The 19442-nt window shown below is 35.6% G+C and overlaps 1 long non-coding RNA gene and 1 other non-coding gene across 3 annotated transcripts in view; one reads left to right on the forward strand and one right to left on the reverse strand.

Annotated features, from left to right (window-relative positions):
* Positions 1–19442, reverse strand: part of LOC143399496 (uncharacterized) — an 87137-nt gene that overhangs the window by 9040 nt on the left and 58655 nt on the right. The window lies entirely within an intron of this gene.
* Positions 19305–19411, forward strand: LOC143400601 (small nucleolar RNA U13). The gene has a single exon (XR_013091506.2). It is a non-coding gene; the product is annotated as a small nucleolar RNA U13 (small nucleolar RNA).

Below are 19442 nucleotides of genomic sequence, written 5' to 3' on the forward strand. Positions count from 1 at the left end.
TCAATTTGTGTAGCTGTTGTAAAAAATAAAAGGCCATCTGGATGTCTTTCAAAGAACTAAAAGTGGGACTGTCTTATGTATTCACTTCTGAGTATGTATCCAAAATAACTGAAATAAAAATAATAGCCAAAGATTTGGAAACAAACTAAATGTCCATTGATGGATGAATGTATTTTAAGAAATGGAATCAGCCAGGTACAGTGGCACATGCCTGTAATCCCAGCTGCTTGGAAGGCTGAGGTAGGAGGACATCTAGTTGAAAGCCAGCCTCAGCAAAAGTGAGGCACTAAGCAACTCAGCAAGACCCTCTCTCTAAATAAAATACAAAAAAAGGGTTAATAATTTGGCTCAGTGGTCGTGTGCCCCTGAGTTCAATTCCCAGTAACCGCATGCTCCCTGCAAAAAAAGAAGTGGAATAAATATACATTCAATGAACTATTATTCAGCTTAAAAAGAAGGAAATTCTGCCCTACATGCCAGCATGAGTGAATATGGAGGGCATTATGCTAAGTGAAGTACCTCACACAGAACTGTTTGATCTGAGGTATATAAAGTAGTCACTCACATAGAAACAGTAGGAAGTTGGTCACCAGGGAATAGAATAGAGGTTAATGAGGAGTTTTTTAAAAATAGGTGTAAAGTTTCAGTTATGCGAGAAGAATAAATTCTAATACTCAATTTTTAATTTTTTAAAATTTATATGTGACAGCAGAATGCATTACAATTCTTGTTACACATATAGAGCATAATTTTTCATATCTCTGGTTGTATACAAAGTATAGTCACACCAATTTGTGTCTTCATACATGTACTTTGGATAATAATGTCTATCACATTCCACCATCATTTCTAACCCTATGCCCGCTCCCTTTCCCTCCAACTCCTCTGCCCTATCTAGAATTCATCTATTCCTCCCATGCTCCCCATCCCTATACTACTACAAATCAGCCTCCTTATATCAGAGAAAACATTCAGCATTTGTTTTTTTTTTTTTTTGGAATTGACTAAGTTCACTTAGCATTATCTTCTCTAACTCCATCAATTTATCTGTAAGTGCCATGATTTTATTCTCTTTTATTACTGAGTAATATTCCATTGTGTATATATGCCACATTTTTTAATCCATTCATCTATTGAAGGGCATCTAGGTTGGTTCCACAGGTTAGCTATTGTGAATTGTGCTGCTGTAAATATTGATGTGGCTGTGTCCCTTAGTATTCTGTTTTTAATTCCTTTGGGTATAGACCAAGGAGAGGGATAGCTGGGTCAAATGGTGGTTCCATTCTCAATTTTTCAAGAAATCTCCATACTGCTTTCCATATTGGCTTCACCAATTTGCAGTCCCACCAGCAGTGTATGAGTGTACCTTTTCCTCACATCCTCGCTAACACTTATTGTTGTTTATATTCTTAATACCTGCCATTCTGACTGGAGTGAGATAAAATCTTAGAGTGGTTTTGATTTGGTTTTTCTAATTGCTAGCAATGATGAAGATTTTTTCATATATTTGTTGATTGATTGTATATCATCTTCTGAGAAGTGTCTGTTCAGGTCCTTGGCCCACTTATTGATTGGGTTATTATTATTATTATTTTGGTGTTTAGCCTTTTTTAGAGATTAGTGCTCTATCTGATGTGTGAGGGGTAAAGATTTGCTCCCAAGATGTAGGATCTTTATTCACCTCACAGATTGTTTCTTTCACTGAGAAGAAACTTTTTAGCTTTCTGAATTAGAAACACATCTGTAGGGAGGTATCAGGGAATATAGGATGAAACACTGAAACAAGAGCTCTGTGACCTGGAGCTAACCCTATCTGTCAGCACCTATGTAACCTCAACAGGTCATGTTACCCCTCTGGACTTATTTCCATATATAACGGGAGAGGATAGGGGTATTAAATTAACCAGCGTACTTAAACCCTGCTGAAGAATATAAGACTATTGAAGGTTGGAGTAGATAATCTATAAAAATATTTTTAGTTCAAATATCATTTGATTTTATAATAGAGGTAACAGTTGGAGTTAAAGAAAAACTGTTGGCAACTATGAAAACCTCAAACATTATAAACTATAATATATAAAAAGTGCTATTTTAACTTACTTGATGGTTAATAAACAGGTGTCATATTCATACATACATGATTATATTTCTCAATATTTTAGGAAACAATATTTAGAAAAGATGATGGTTCATTTAAAAATGTTTTGGAGTAATGGGGCATATATCTGGAATAAAACAGAACATAACCATACAAGTAAGAAGGAAAATTTCAAATTGATAATCAATATAACTGTGAAAAAAACAAATACATTATTCACTAACTCTAGGAACTATGTGAAATGATATGAGTAGATTGTACTAATTTTTAAAAATAGTCAATTTTCTATAAAGCAAAAAGTCAATAATTTAAAACAAAAACACTAAACTTTGAAAAAATACATTGAAGCACGTTGTTATTCTAATTAAGTTATATACTAACCTATGAACTAGGGTTTAATTTAAAAGTGTGGACTCTCAAATACTGCAAAATTTTATATTATGGATCAATTTATTATTTTGTGATCTATCAATATATATGTTAATTGGCCTAGAAATTGAATATAGATTTTATTTGAGTCAGAAATATAGTATTTATATTAATATATAATATGGCTATGCATTTATATGAAAATTTGCCAGATGAACACATGTTTATAATAGGCAACTGAAATTATTCTGTACATTTGGATTTGTTTCTTTAAAAACTGAAAAACATTTTCATATGTATACATACAATAATTGTGTATTAACAAATAAATGCATAGAAATGGACCAAAAAAAAAAAAAAAAAGAAAGAAAGAAAAGGAAGAAAAACTGTTGGCCAATTTTATATGGAATGTCAAGATGTCAATAAGACTTGTAGCTGTAATACAGGGGTAATGAGATAATGAATAACTGGCAATTTCTGAGTGCCAGTTGTGTTACACAATGCACTAGATACACAAGATTCACAACACAGCAAAACATTGTTATGATGTTATAACAGATGAATAAAATAGAGAGAAATTAAGCAACACACACAGCTAATAAATTGTAGAGCCAGAATATGAACCCAGGAAAGGTTCCTTTTAGAAGTCAAGGAAGGAGGAAAGTGAAAAGTACAACTATGCTATTTAATGAAATGATTTCCCAAGAGATGTTACAATACAGAAGCTTCAGTGTATCTCACTGTTGGTTTCTGATATTCTACAGTATGAACATTTTGCTTGGGGAATAGAATTATCCTGTTTATTTCTACCTGGTAACTTAAGAAAGCAAATTTTATTTTCATTTATTTCATTCATTTATCCATGGTACTCTCGTTATTGTACACTTTTGGGAGAAGTGAAAAAATAAATATTTTTAATGAGGAAAAGCAGCAAGACCAAAATTCATCTCTGAACCCATTTCATTACGATCAGTTCTCTTTCTCTAAACACACAACACTCCCTATTCTATTTTATCTTTTATATATTATAGGATCAATTGCCAATAATAAGCAAACAATAGAAGGGGTCTTCTACCTGCAAATCAAGTTCATATTTTAGACAAAAAAATGAAAATTAAAAATGAGATAATATATATAAAGAACTCAAAAAACTTAACACCAAAAAAAGCAAACAACCCAATCAATAAATGGGCTAAGAAGCTGAACAGACACTTCTCAGAAGAAGATACACATTCAACCAACAAATATATGAAAAAATGTTCAACATTTCTAGTGATTAGAAAAATGCAAATCAAAAGTACTCTTAAGTTTTCATCTCACACCAGTCAGAATGGCAGTTATCAAGAATACAGACAACAATAAATATTGGCGAGGATGTGGGGGAAAAGGCACACTCATACATTGCTGGCAGGACTGCAAATTGGTACAACCATTCTGGAAAGCAGTATGGATATTCCTTAGAAAACTTGGAATGGATCCAGCATTTGACCCAGCTATCCCACTCCTTGGTCTGTACCCAAAGAACTTAAAAACAGCATATGATAGTAATACAGCCACATCAATATTTATAGCAGTTCAGTTCACAATAGTTAAGCTGTGGAAGCAACCTAGATACCCTTCAATATATGAATGGATAAAGAAACTGTGGTATGTATACACAATGGAATATTACTCAGCATTAAAAGAGAACAAATTATGGCATTTGCAGGTAAATGGATGGTGTTGGAGAATATCATGCTAAGTGAAGTAAGCCAATCCCAGAAAACCAAAGGCCAAATGTTCTCTCTGATAAGTGGATGCTGATTCATATTGAGGGGGACACGGAAAAAATGGAAGAAGTTTGACGGGGCAAAGGGTAGGGAGGGGTAGAGAGGGGGCAGGAAAGATGGTGGAATGAGATGGACATCATTACCCTAAATACATGTATGACTGCACATATAGTGCAACAATATATTGTGTGCAACCATAGAAATGTATAGTTGTGTTGCAATTGTGTACAATGAATCAAAATGCATTCTGCTGCCATATATACCTAATTAAAATAAATTTTAAAAAATGAAAACAAAATAAAATACTGTATCCAATAAAAAATGAAGATAATAAATTGTCCACACACCTCTCAAGATAAAATTCAGTTGTTGTACGAAAGATTTAAAATTAAAGTTATGAATTACACAAAGAAAAACAGAAAAACAATCTGCCATGTTTATCTTTTAGGTATGGCATAATTCTGATATGAAAACATTTGTGCCAATTTTAGCATCTGGAATTGTTAAGTCTCTAGCTTCTTTGAATTTTTCTAGCAGTGGTGATCAACACTGAGTATCCCCATAAATTGCCGGAGTTATAGTCCCCATTTAAAGTCAAGAATAGCTCCCAGAGTTATTTTCTTGGCTCACATTTTGAAAAGAAACCAGAGCAGCTGCACAGGAGTGTTGGGTGTCCACATAGTTCTTCCCTTGAGTGACGTTTCTTCCATTTACTGCTGTTTGTTCCTATTTTTAAACAATTGCCAGTATTTTTCCTTGGCTCCTCTAATTGTCTGCACTTTCCAGGCTCTTCTACTTGAGTTATGTCATGTCCCTTTTCTCTTGAGTTTAGCATTAGTTGAACTGACTTGCACATTTTTTGGTCACAAGTAAATAAAGAATTAATTAAAACAGACAGCAGATGTAGATCCTAATTGTACTCGTATGGTGGCGAACAATGCAAAAGATTCCATATAATAAGTTCTTAGGTGTTATGTTTCAGATTCTCTTTTTAATTTGTGTTCTCATAGCACCCACACAGCATTCCTGAAGAAGTTTCCTTTTTCCCTTCCTTTCCTCCACTGAATGATATTTATATCTGCAGGGAATACCACATCCTCTTCAATTTGAACACCGTCATTCATTGTTTGGATCGTCCATACAGAAAAGATGTACAGTTCTTTCTAACATTAGCTCTTTAAGCTGTAGATTAAGGAAAAGTCAAGCTTGTGTTAATTGGGAGAAAAACCAATTATTGAAATAATCATGAAAAGGTTTAAAAGCTAAAAGAAGTGAAGCAAATTGGCCAATTTCATCCCATCCACATTCATGATCTCTTCCTACTTTCATCAGAGCCTAAGTTTCTTTTGATACACCAGAAGTTACAACTTTCACCTAACCATTTCTACCAGATCCAAATTGTAGTTACCCATGGTCCAGGGCCCTTTAATAACAGCACCGATCTAAAAAAAAAAAAAAAGCGCATAGCTGGCTGCACTGACCCACAGAACTTCTTGTGTCTATTTTTAAAAGATTTATTTTGAAGGTTTATTTTTGAAACCAGCAGAGACTGTAAGCCATATCAGGTGTGTTTTATTAAACCTTTCTCAAGTTGCACATAAAATGGACCTTGTTTCACAATTAAGATGCACACATTTTAAATGTTGAAAGCACAGAAACAGACCTTCTTTGGCATCATACTCAAAGGTCATCTCTGTAGCCCATAAATCCTAGGATAGACTACTTTCCCACTCATCTGTGTTCTCTCATCACTTAGTATATTCCCTGGTGTATAATAAATGTTCAACAATTCTTTGAGGAATGAATCATTAAACCAAAAGGGAATCAGGGTATAGCCTGAAGTATTTCTTTGTACGGAAAAAAACATGACCCATTCATTTATTAGGTAGCTCTTTAAATTAATAGAATTGTATGCATAGCAGTGCTCTGAAATCAGCAAGCTTACATACAATATTTTGATTACTATGTGTTTTAAAATCAAAATGTACACTCTTCTTTTAAATTATGAAAAGCCTCTATGAATATAATCTATCTATTTGGATGTTTATGCAAACCAGCAAAAGCAATTTGAATTTCATTTTAGTTTATGGAGCATCTAACATGAACTAAACTGCCAGTTTTAATTTCATGCTTAAATTCTAATAAAATGAAGAGTTATAAACATGTTACCTGTTAAATATGCCAATATGCAATGTAGAAGTCATTATGAAATTTGTCCAGGTATTCCAGAAATTGTTGAATCATACTTTCAATCATTAATGCCTCACTTTTAGGTGAAAACAAAGCAAGAAAAATGTTGCATTTTATTCTATCAGGATACTTAGTTCTAAATACCAATGGAAAGCTCTGGAGAATTGCACTGATTTTTTTTTTTTTTAAAGAGAGAGAGAGAGAGATAATTTTTTAATATTTATTTTTCATATTTTTTTTACACAGAGAGAGAGAGAGAGAATTTTTTAATATTTATCTTTTTTTTAGCGCGCTGCCGCTTGAGCCACATCCCCAGCCTTGCACTGATTTTTTACAGTAGAATGCTTTATCTAGCCTTGAGTGGCCTTAGTTGCTTTCAGTGAAAGTAGCAAAGAGTCCAACTTTTAGTGTATCAAATCATCTAATTAAATCTCTGATGTTACCACTCTTGAAAGGGCTTAGAGAAATAGAAGAGTCCAAGAGATTAAGGTAGCAGAATACAACAGTTACTATTATGGTATTATGTAAAAATGTGGATGTGTAACCGATGTGATTCTGAAATCTTTGTAATGTTTTGAATAACCAATAAAAAAATAAAATAAAAAAAAAAAAGAATGTTTGCTGATGCCTGGGTGTTAAGGATGTGTGCCTCCAAAATGAATACGGCCCGTATTATATTGCCTTCAAAAAATGTGAAAAAATATCATGGTATTAAAAGGAAATAGGAAAAAGGGAATACAAATAGACATATTTGATTTCTCTTTTTTATTTGAGCCCTAATTCAATCCACTTAATGACCAATTAAGTACCTTTAATCCAAATTATCATTGTCTGTTCCTTTCCAGATATAAAAGGATAAAGAGGGAAAAGATACTTGGAGATTTCCAGAGAAACCAACTCATAGGTAGAACCAGTTGTCTTCTGTAACATTTAAAATGATACATAGATAATCACCTTGCAAACAATATGACACTTACCCAGTATTTTAAAAGTGTGCTGAACAACTATACATCCACATGCAAAAATAAACATGAATCTAGACAAACTTTTCAGCTTTCACAAATGTTAACTCAAAATGGATCATAACAGCTGAATGTAAAATGCAAAACTATAAAACTTCTAGAAGAAAACAAGAAAGAATCTAAACCTTGGATTTTATGATGTATTTTTCGATTCAATATCAAAGCACAATTTATGTAAGAAAAATGATAAGTAGAAATTTATTAACATTAAAGACATCTGCTATTTGAAGGACTCTTTTGTTGAAGTGAAAAGACAAGCCACAGGTTGGGAGAAAATGCCTGCAAAAGACATCTGATAAAAGACTATTGTCCAAAAATATACAAAGGATTTTTAAAATTCAGTAAGAAAACAAATAATTTGATTGTAAAATAGGCAAAAGATCTGGACATCCTCAAAGAAGATGTCCAAATGGCAAAGAGAAAGGTGAAAAGATGCTCAACCTCAGACATCAGTAGGGAATTGCAAACTAAATTAACAATGAGAAAGCACATAAATCAGAATGGCCAAAGTCTAAAATATTGACTACAAGAAATAATAGTAAGGATGGAGAGCACAGGAACACTTACTCATTAAGGATGGGAAGGAAGAAAGGCATAACCACTCTGGAAGGCAGTTTCTCACAAAGCTACACATACATTTACCATATGATTCAGCAGTGATACTCCATGGTTCTTTTCCAGAGTAATTAAAAACTTGTCCACACAAAAACTTGCACACAAATATTTACAGTAGTTTTATTCTTAATTACCCCAAATTGGAAGCAACCATGATGCCCCCCAATAAATTACATAAATTCAGACAATGAAGTATTATTCAGAGATAAAAGGAAATAAGTTATCAAGCTATGAAAATATATGTAGGAAATTTAAATGCATATTGCTAAGAGGTCAATATGAAAAAGATCCATACTGTGTGATTCCAATTGTATTCCCTTATGGAAACTGCAGAGAGTAAAAGTTCAGTGGGTGCCAGGTGCTCAAAGTAGGGAGAGAAGAATGAACAATTGAAACACAGGGCATTTTGAGAGCAGTAAACTATTCTGTATGATATTGGAATAGTAGATATGGAACATTATTCATTTCTCAAAAACTCATAGAACTACACAAGGCAACAAGTGAACCATTTTAAGTATAGACTTTTGCTAATGTTAATGTATTCTGATGGGTTTATCAATTATAACAGAAATATTCACACTAATGAAAGATGCTAACAGAAGGAGAAACTGTGGGGTGGCAAAGGCAGAAGAGGGGTACGTAGAAATGGTTTTCTGCTCATTTTCCTGGAAACCAAAGACTGTTCTAAAAAATAAAGCCTACTAAAAATTCAATTATAAAAATGTACATGTTTCTCCAGTCCATGAAATAAAGGTGTCAACTCCACTTTTGTATTTATCAATTTCACAATTATTTAAACCAATGTTCCTTTATGTAAAAAGTAGGTATCGTGGGGTTGGGATTGGGACTCAGTGGTAGAGTGCTTGCCTAGCACATATGAGGCAGTGGGTTTGATCCTCAGCACCACATAAAAATAAATAAATAAAACAAAAGATTTTTAAAAATGTATCATATATAATTCATAGGACTGTTATAGATATTAAATGAGGCAATGTATGAGAAAATACCTAGCAGAGAACATAGTATGTATTAATTACTCCACAAATGTTAATTCCCTTAACTAGGTTTCATTGTTTTAGAACCTGTCCTTAAAGTTAAAAATCCCACAAAGTTTTCTTTGATGATTTCCAAAGTGAAAATAATACAAGGCATTTAATGAATTTTAAATGCTACATTTTCAAGGTATGAAGGAAATGAAAAGAATCTTAATTTTCAAAGAAGCTGGAATTGACAGTTTTGGGGTAGAGAAAATGGTGGCTATTATATCCTGCTGGAAACAGCGGTAAGTCAAATGCAGTTCGGAAACCAACACTTCTGAACACAAGCTGTAAAGCTTACAGGCCAAGGAAAGAGTAGAATCTCAGCTGGATTCTTTGCTTAGAAAGCAGTGGAATGAAAAGTTAACTCTATAAATGCTATCATTCTTTGCATCATGCCTGAGTAGTCTTATACTTTACCAAAATCCAAATATTACTAAGCAGTTTTATGTGCTACAAACACAAGCAGGTTCTCGTTCTCGTAGGCCATTCTGGAAGTTGAACTTCCTGCTGACAACATCTTTTCCATCCCATACCTTCCTTCCTCTCAGATATTCAAAGCATCTAAAGTCACAAGCCCAGATTTGAGCATTATTCCCTTCCCCAAATAGGAAGCCATTCAAGAGCTCAAGACTTCCCTCTGTTTATATCAGCATCATCTCATCTTTAAGAGAGATAAGATATCTCCCAGATATTAGGATCAATGAAAGAGAAACAAGGAAAAAATCTAAAGCCCCTTTCCCATTTGAGGAAAACCAGGTTGATTTTTTTAAGTAAAAATAATTACTTTATTATAAAAGGTAAAAGAGACATAAATATCTGATGAACCAGTTTTCTATTGCTGCAGTAACATGTTATCAAATAATTAGTACCGTAACATAGTACATTTTTTTTTTTTTCCTGAAGTTCTGTAGATTGGAAGTCTGAGTGCGACTGGCTGGTTAGAGTCAAGGTGTGGTCAGGCCTGCGTTGCATTCTGGAAGAATTTGTTCCTTTGCCTTTAGCCAGCTTCTAGAGCTGGCCTCAGCCCATGCTGGGAGCCTCTTTGTTTCCAAAGGTAACAATGGCAGATCAGGTCAAGGCTTTATATAGGCACGGACTCTTTGGCATCCCCCTTCTTCTTTTGAAGGTGTCGCTCACATTGGGTCCACCTGGATAACTTAGCTTGTTCCCCTCCCTTCCTTTCAGCAAGCTGATTAGTTACCTTACTTCCATCTGTATCTACAGATGCCCTTTGCCATGAAAAATAACACATTCATAGTTTCTGGGGATCTTTGCAGGGGGAAAATCATGCCTACCACAAAAATGACACATCAGGGATTGTCCCCCCACCCCAGTTAGTAGAGATCAGTTAGTCTGCACAACAATTATACTCTAATAACTCAAGTCTTTGCAAAAGAGTAAATAATCCCATTAACTTGATGGAGAAGAAAAATGATAAAGTTTTTTTTTTTTTTTTTTTTTTTTATCAGATTCCACTTTGGATCTCTTTCCAAGAAATCTGGGTTGTAGGCAGGAGTAGATGGGACTCTTCAACATCAGTTTATATCTACTGACTCTGCTTAGACACCCTAAGGAATTTAGTGCCTTTGGTTAGCACTCTTTTTTTTTTTTTTTTCTTTTTTAAAAAGCGAAGAGCATGCTATTTCCAGGAGGTAGGTCTCCTCTTTGCATAGTCATTGGGAAGGAGCAAAAATAGACAAGAAGACATAGCAAACATTGTTACTAATTATTTGATGACAAGTGGATTATGTTATTTATGACTACAGACCTATTCCCTACTTCTTTAGAAGAAGTGCTTTGGTATGAAAAATATTGACCGTCGAAGCCTAAGCATCTGAGTCTGAGCTCTGGGTACTGATAATTTCAGAGACTAACAAAAGGAAAAGAATAAAAAACTAGAAATGCTTGGTTTCTCTTGAGATTGACCAAATTGGAAACAGATTCCCAGGTCTCACAGACATTTTTCTGAGAGCAGTAAACAATGATATGTAGAGTTTACACACCTTCCAAAGCCTATCTGCTGAGCAGGGAATAGCCTAGCTCATTTCTGAACATCCTTCATCATTCAGAGCATTAGAGGGAGAATTTGACCTGCTTTATCATTTTAAAACTTGCCCTTTCAGATTCTTTGGTTGGGCACTTTTTGTTGTGATGAGGAGAAATTCATTAAGACGTCTGAAATATAAGTTTTAAAATATCCACTAAATGCAAAGGTGTAATATGCTTCCTTATTGTGTCCAGGACACAACTGTTTTACAATTCTCAGATTTCTGAAATAAACATCTGGATAGAAATGTAAATTCCCAGTAGAATATGGGTAGAGACAGGACCCATATTGCTATTTATTGGCAATATGCTAGGTTTGAGGCTCAATACCATTGCCCTCTCTGTTCCATAACCTTTATCCTTATATAAAACTGACTCACAAGGAGCATTATTCACAAAACTATCAAACTTGAGGGAAGTTGGCAATTTTCTAAGCTCACTTTGAGAAAGACCACCCTGGCCCCCTGAACCATTCTGGGTCTACATCTATGTGCCTCTAGTCTGCATGGCTGTCCTCATTAGAGACTCCCTCTCACATCACACTCTAGGCCAATTAATCTGATTTCTCTAATCATGAGTGTTCTAATCATGCACTCTTCAAAGTGGTGAGAGATTTCTCAGAAACCACTTTGGATTTTAGAGAAGTGCAGCGACTGCATCATCCCTGCCTTTGTTTTTGTAATGTGGGCAGAGGACAAAATTAACCTTTTGCTTTCTGGTTTAAGGCCATCATTTACTTCAAAAGGGAAAGTCATTATTATACTCACTGGGTCATTTTAGGTTGCTTACAAACAAAATAGATTTAGTTATTCAGATTTTGATGAGTTTACATAATTTCGTGTTCAAATTGGGGTTGGAGTGGGGGCAGGGATATTGCAGGGGAAATAAAGGAAGGAGGGTGAGTGGGTGTAGAAATTTCATTTAAGGAATATCTGACACCATCCCTGGTGTCAACAAGCAGGCCAAGAACAAGTGGTTTCTTTGGGCAGGTGCAGTGCCTGTAATCCCAGTGGCTCAGGAGGCTGAGGTAGGTAAACCATGAGTTCAAAGCCAGCCTCAGCAAAAATGAGGCACTAAGCAACTCAGCAAGACCCTGTCTCTAAATAAGATGCAACATAGGGCTGGGGATGTGGCTCTGTGGTCCAGTGCCCCTGAGTTCAATCCCCAGTCCACCCGCCTGCAAAAAAACAAAACAAAACAAACAAACAAACAAACAAAACAAAACAAAACAAACCCTTTACCATAAAACATATATAGGCCTATATATACAAATGTTTTCAAAATAGTTCAGGTACATCATAGACCCCACAAAACATTGCTCGATTTACAACTTGTGTTTTGAAAACATTCATCTGTGTGTCTTCTATTAAGGGAGTCTTTTTGCTGCTACCAGGGATACTCTTGCATTAGTCTTTGCACATTGCATAAATAAAAATTGCCTGGAGCTAATTGCTAGACTTGTACCTGGTTTGCCTTCACCCAGGTATCTACATTTATTTTCAGAGTCTCAGATGATGCTAATGCAGGTGATGACCAGTCACAATTTGAAAAAAAACAATGATCACAACTGAGAAACTGAGTAGTGGCACCGAGAGAAGAGGCAGCACAATGACCCCAAAAAATATGGTAAAAGCAACCAGACCATTTTTCTCTACCAGATGGAAAACCCAGCATAAAGAGGAATTCATTCTGAACCTACTCCTTCTCTGCCCTTCTATTCAGCTTGGCCATCTGGAACATTATTTTTGTTTTCCCCAATGATATTTGCCCCCAATGCAAATATCATATTTTTGGCATTAAAGATGGAGGATGGGAATTTTTCTCCCATCCCAATTGCATGTGGAGGGATCTTGGGTCCCTCCTTTGTCTTCAGAGGGCCTTGCTTTTCTCCTTACACTCACCGTTTACAACTGTATTACAATTCAGGAGAGGCGAGGACAGGGAGTATTGAGATGAAGGGCTGTGGAGACACTTCTTCACCAGTCTCCAGTTTCAGACAGCAACTTGGTTGGCTATTTGACAACAGTGTAGACGTTTTCCATAGATTGGCAACAGCCACTGGTGAGCCATTCTCCACATTTCTTGAGGCTTAAACTTGTGCCATTGGATGAGAGTGCTATAGATTAAAATAAAGATTTTGTTCTTCCTGGGAGGCCAGTATCATCATCTACCTCACTGATATATCAAGACACTGTTTAGAATAAAGCATACATCCACCCCACCCTGATCACATTGGTCACACAGCCAAAGAATTCCATCAACCTATTTAAATATCAGATTTTAAATTTTCATTTCAGAAAGCAAATGCATGTTACTTCTGTGGCACAGACTTCAGCTAGCTTTCATAGCCCTGGCTGGTCAATTTCCCCTCTTTCATCTTTCATGATAAAGATTGCTTTTAGATGGTAGGAGAAGAAATAGGAGAAATGAGTGGCACTCGTTCTCTGATGTAAGAGGACATTTTAGTGGTTCCCATCAAGGCAAAAGAAAAAAAAATCAAATTTGATGATTCTTTTATGGTTGACTCAGTGAGGTGGTTCCCTTGGCAACCAACAGGGGAGGTGACAGAGCTGGAAGAGCTGAGAGCGCCTATCTAACTTCACCCACAGAGAATTAAAAAGCTTTCGGATAAACAACATTGATGACACAGGAACAGAGGCTCATGTGATGGTGGAAGAGGTGGGGTGGGTGGCCAGGAAGGGAGACAGAGACTGCTTGGGTTTCATCAAGATTTAAGTGAAACAAAACACACTGGAGGCACTGTTTCATTAGCATTCAAATCAATTAGATTCAATCAAATCTAATTGTTGTGAGTTGCTGTTTGTCTCCTAAGTGATTTCTTGAGGTGAAAAGAACAGAACCTTCCCAATTAGAAAACAGCTAACAAATATTTCACTGAACACCTAATGAGACTTGTACTGTGGCAGGCCACGAACTTTCAGTACAAAAAGGCGTGGGGTTTTGAAAACTGTGTGGGTGGTGGATATGAGGAGAAGGCATGACCCTCTCTAGGGGCACTGAGGAACTTGACAGCACTCCTGGCTTCTCATGAAGATGTGCTGAGAAGAAAAATTAATGAACGGCACAGCCAGTGAAACTCCACATCATGTCCAACCACAAAAATGGGAAGTTACACTCTGTGTATGTAGGGTATGTCATACACTCTACTATCCTGTCTAAACAGAACAAATAAAAAAATCAAGGAAGGGAAGCTGTTCTGAGAAGTGCTACAGAGTAGACGTGGAAAACAAAATTCTCAGATGCCTTTATTCCTTTCTGTGATTATGAAAGACAGGAAGTGCCAAATGTGTGTGTTCATGCATGTGTGTGTGTGTGTGTGTGTGTGTGTGTGTCCCCGCCCCCCCACCCCTTGGCTATTCTAGAACTTGCTCCATTTCTTAAACACATCACTATCAGTTCTACAATTTGCATCTCTCCTTGTCCCTCAACTGGAGGTGTTAGTAGCACTCAATCAACTCCATCTCTAGAAATGTGTACAACCTCGCTTGTGGGATTTCAGCTGCAAAAGCACAAAACTCATTGAATTTAGTGAGTTAAGAGTTTCTCATATATAAAAACAAAATTTATTTATATGCATGCAATTTTTGAAAAAAATTAATGTTATAAACACAAAACCCTAAAGAGATTGAAATGTAAAGTTCATCATACTGTGATTTATAAATTTTATAAAATCGGATATACTATAAATGTCCTACTAAAAAAATTGAGATTAGTAAGTGTTGACTTCTCCATTCATTGCTACAGAAAATCATGTTTGCAAATAACAAATAATGCACAGAAATACTCAGAATTATACATATTGCTTAATAAAAAAGTAGGTTACAACACAAGGTAAAATATAAAATAAATGACATATTTACTCATGAAAACTTGAAAGAACATGCCCTTTAAAACTTATTTAACAGTAATTTTCTCTAAGTAGTAGAATTACAGGTGAATTCTGCTTTCAACTTCATATGTCAGTAATTTCCAAAGTTTGATGATAAGTTTGTGCAATTTTTAATCACTTAAAAATGAAGCTGTTTTTGCCAGGTGCGGTGGCACATGCCTGTAATCCCAGCAGTTTGGGAATTTCAAAGCCACCCTCAGCAACCGTGAGGCGCTAAGCAACTCAGTGAGACCCTGTCTCTAAATAAAATACAAAATAGGGCTGGGGGTGTGGTTCAGTGGTTAAGTGACCCTGAGTTCAATCCCTGGTTCCCTCCCCCCACAAAATCACACTGTTTTCTTACTATTGAGTTCTTTATATATTCTGGGCACAAGTACTAATATGTGTTATGAAAACATTTCCTTCCCACCTGGCTTGGGTTTTCATTTTTGTTTCCTTTAAAGAGAAGTTCTGAAATCCAGTGAAATATAATTTTATGAATACTTTGTTTTATAGCTTGTGCTTTTAGTGTCATACATTTTTTTTGTAGCCAAAGGTTACAAAAATTTATCCTATATTCACTCATAGAACCTTTATATCTAGTTCTATGATGCATTTTTGAGTAAATTTTTGTATATAGTACAAAGTTGAACCCAAGGTCCTTTTCTTTCTCCCTCCCTCTCTGCTTTCTTTCTTTTCCTTAGTGTTAAATTGTTCTAGTGCCACTTTTAAAAAAATTATTGGTTCTTTTTAGTTATACATGACAATAGGATTCAATTTGACATAATTATAAAAGCATAGAATATAATTTGTTCTAATTCAGTTCCCAGTACTTGCACTTCCCCTCCCCTTCTCCCTCCTCCTCTCTCTTTTCTCTACTGAACTTTCTTCTATTTATTTATAGTTTTAAAAAACTTATTGTCTTTTGGACGTACATGATGGTGAGGTATTCATGTATGTACATAGGAAAGTTACGTCATATTCATTCCGCTGTCAGTCCCTATCTCATCCTTCCTCCCTTCCCTTTCCCTTTGTCTGTTCAACAGATCTTTCTTCTATCCTTTTTTAAAACCCCCTCCCCCTTATTTTGGATTAACTTCTGCATATTAGAGTAAACATTCTACCTTTGACTTTTTAAGACTGGCTTATTTCACTTAGCACGATAGTCCCTAGTTCGAACTGTTTATTGGCAAACGCCGTAAAGTCATTATTTATGGCTGAGTACTAATCCATTGTGTATATGTACCACATTTTCTTTATCCATTCATCTGTTGAAGGGCACCTAAGTTAGCTCCATAGATCGGCTACTGTGAATTGTGCTGCTATAAACTTGGATGTGTCTAGTGCCATTTGGTGAAGAGATCATCCTCTCTCCATTGAGTTTGCACCTCTGTTGAAATCAGTTGTCTACATGGTTCCATTCTGGAACTCTTACTTCTGTCCCATGATCCACATATCATTCTGTTACAGTTCTATACTATCTAATGTAGTACAGTAAGTCTTGAAAACAGGGAATGTGAGTTCTTTCACTTTGTTCTTTTTCAAAATCGTTTTGGCCCTTCTACTTCCTTTGCCTTTCTAAATAAATTTTATGACCAACTTGATGATTTTCACAAAATGTCCTGTTGGGATTTAGCGTATGTATGTATATACATATTTATTATTGAATATTATCTGTTGTTATCTAGCTCCATACCTGCCTTTCTCAGCTCTTTCACATATTCTATGTGCTAGGAAAGCTACATTTCTCCAATACATTAACTGTTGGAGTTCTGGTGTATATTATATCCAGGAAGCATTGATTGAAAATTTGAAAGGTGAAAGAGAGCACATTATAATTACTGGTCACAGTAGGTAGAAGTGAGCACTAGTGATAGCTTCAAGGAATTCCAATTCTTAATTTTCATTAGCCATCATTGGTTCTCTAGAACCTTCACCTACTCCTTGATTCTCTAGTGATAATTCTGTGTGTTGTAAAAATTTAAGCTCAGATATATTTTTGATTTTTTTCCCTTAGAGGAAAAAAGTTCCCTGAGAACTTACTTCTTTTTTTAAAAAAATTTATTGATTTTTTAAAAATATAAATGACAGTAGAATGCATTAAATTCTTACTACACATATACAGCACAATTTTTCATATCTCTGGTTGTATATAAAGTATTCGTGTCTTCATGCAAGTACTTTGGATAACTTCTATGGGAAGAATTTGTGTTACCAGAATACCCATTATCGTAGAGACCCTAAGCTTATAGATTACCTTAAGAAACAAATATATGGTAAAAACACTCAATAATGAACTGTCATTTGAAATACTAGTCTGCCTTTAAGCCCAATCCCTACTTATTCTGGTATCTATAACTACGAGTACATTACAACTTTCATGGTTCACTTTCTTGTACAGGGTTCAGTATTGTTACAACCCATGACAATGCAAGTGTGATGTCAATTGTAAATTGAAATCACAGATCTTGCAGACTGTATCAAGTATGTAAAAAAAAAAGTTAAAGGTATGTTTAAGTTAAATAAAAAAGACTTTTTCAGATTCAAAGTAAGTTCATATAAAGTAGAAATGTCACCGTGTGGGGGTCCCAGGAGGTCTGGAGGAGACCTTTACTTGAACCTTCAAAGTTCTTGACTCTGTTGCAGAAAACAATTTAAGGACAAGTCAAATCTTAGTAGCAAAGAAGAAAGTTCATTACAGAAAGTGAAGGTACACACTCTCAGAACAGAAGGCAGGTTAATGGCAAAGGTGAGACACACTGCCAAGGCTTAAGGTTGTGTTTCAATTAGGGCACAAAATTAGCTGGAATATGCATGATCCAAAAGGGCTGGGCTTTCTTGTGGCTGGGAAATATTGAGCAAGTCTGAGTTCCCCATCAAGGGGTGTGGCTGGTAGGTAGTTTTTAGCGTATATCAATGGTCAGGTGATAGGCCAGACGGTCAAGGCCCAATCAAATATTAATCCATAGCCTCATGAAGCTAATGGTCTCTCCCTATTGAGGACTTTCCCCCATTTTACTACATTATTGAAAACTTATAGGGAACTGGAAAATTACAAATTAATTTATAGTCTGTTTAGCTTGTTATTACCGCTGCCTTTTTTGTCCCTTAAACTCCTTTGTCCTGCTCAAGAACAGTCTAGGAGTTGTTAACAAGGTTGTTTTTCCTTTAGGGACTCAGTGTGCTCTCTGTATCTATAAATTTCTATCTCATAAATATCAACAGAGACCATGATAGGATAGACGTTTTCAAAGAAGGAACATTCAAGCACCAAGGAATCAAGAAAGACCTTGAGAAAACTGATGAGTCTTTGAATCTTTTTGCAAAAATATTTCTACAATTTTACTGCATATCAAACAGTGAAAGAGGGTTCTTTTGTGCTAATTTCAAAGAATCACCATCCAAACTAATACAATTTATCCTTAAATTTTGTAAAATAAACTCATGTTTATATTCTAGGGTCAGGAATTCTATATAATTTTCCCCATAATTTAATACATGATCCTCTTTTAAGAATGAATTCTCTGTTAATATATTTTTTTTTTCTAAGAACCAATCATTGGACAAAAGAATCTAGCCTGGGGTCTTGGAGAGAAAGAGAGTAAACATCAACAACTAGGGGGAGCCTTTCTTCTCTTTCTTGGCCCCTCCCTCCCACAACCTTAGCTATGCAATTTAGAACCTGCCACTAAGAGAGGGATTTCTCTATTCCTTCCCTCCCTATACCCAAGCCTATAGTTTGGGCATTTGTTCTTTTCATGGAGATAAGAGGGAAACATTTAATAGCCCCTTGAAGCACCTGGAAGGGGCACAGTTTTGATCCATCAACATAAGAAAACATTTCTGAAGTATACTAATAATGCCTTAAAAATATCAGGGACATTTCCTAAAGAGCATCAAAGACATCCCTAGACCCTGAGGCATTCGACTTCTGAATTCTCCTGTGTGAGTAGAAAGCCCAGTATCCTATCTGCTCTCCCCACCACACTTACCTGGTGAATATTTGACAGAATCTTCTTAATTTTCATTGACATGAAAGTCAAAACTAGCACCAGAAGGGAACAGATCCACCTCTTTTCTGCTCATGACAGAAGAAAAATTCTAGTGGAGACCTCCACATATTCCACCAAGACAAGATGGTTCGATGAATTTCCCGGTAGTAACAGTGGCTGCAAAAAGGGGCATGTTGGTTCTGAGGTGAATATGTATGAGCAAGTCAGAAAGGATGCTAAATATCTCACATGGTGCATTAAATCCTAAAGTTAGATTCTCTGGGGCTCAAAAGCATGATGATGGGGTGTTCACACTTACTGTGTGAAAGTGCTTCCCTCTGAACTTCATTATGGTAATGTTGGCACATAACCCAGCTGATGTAAAGAAAAAAAACCTCGAAGTTGTATTTAC

Source organism: Callospermophilus lateralis, chromosome 5 (genome assembly GCF_048772815.1).
Source record: "Callospermophilus lateralis isolate mCalLat2 chromosome 5, mCalLat2.hap1, whole genome shotgun sequence".
Classification (NCBI taxonomy): domain Eukaryota; kingdom Metazoa; phylum Chordata; class Mammalia; order Rodentia; family Sciuridae; genus Callospermophilus; species Callospermophilus lateralis.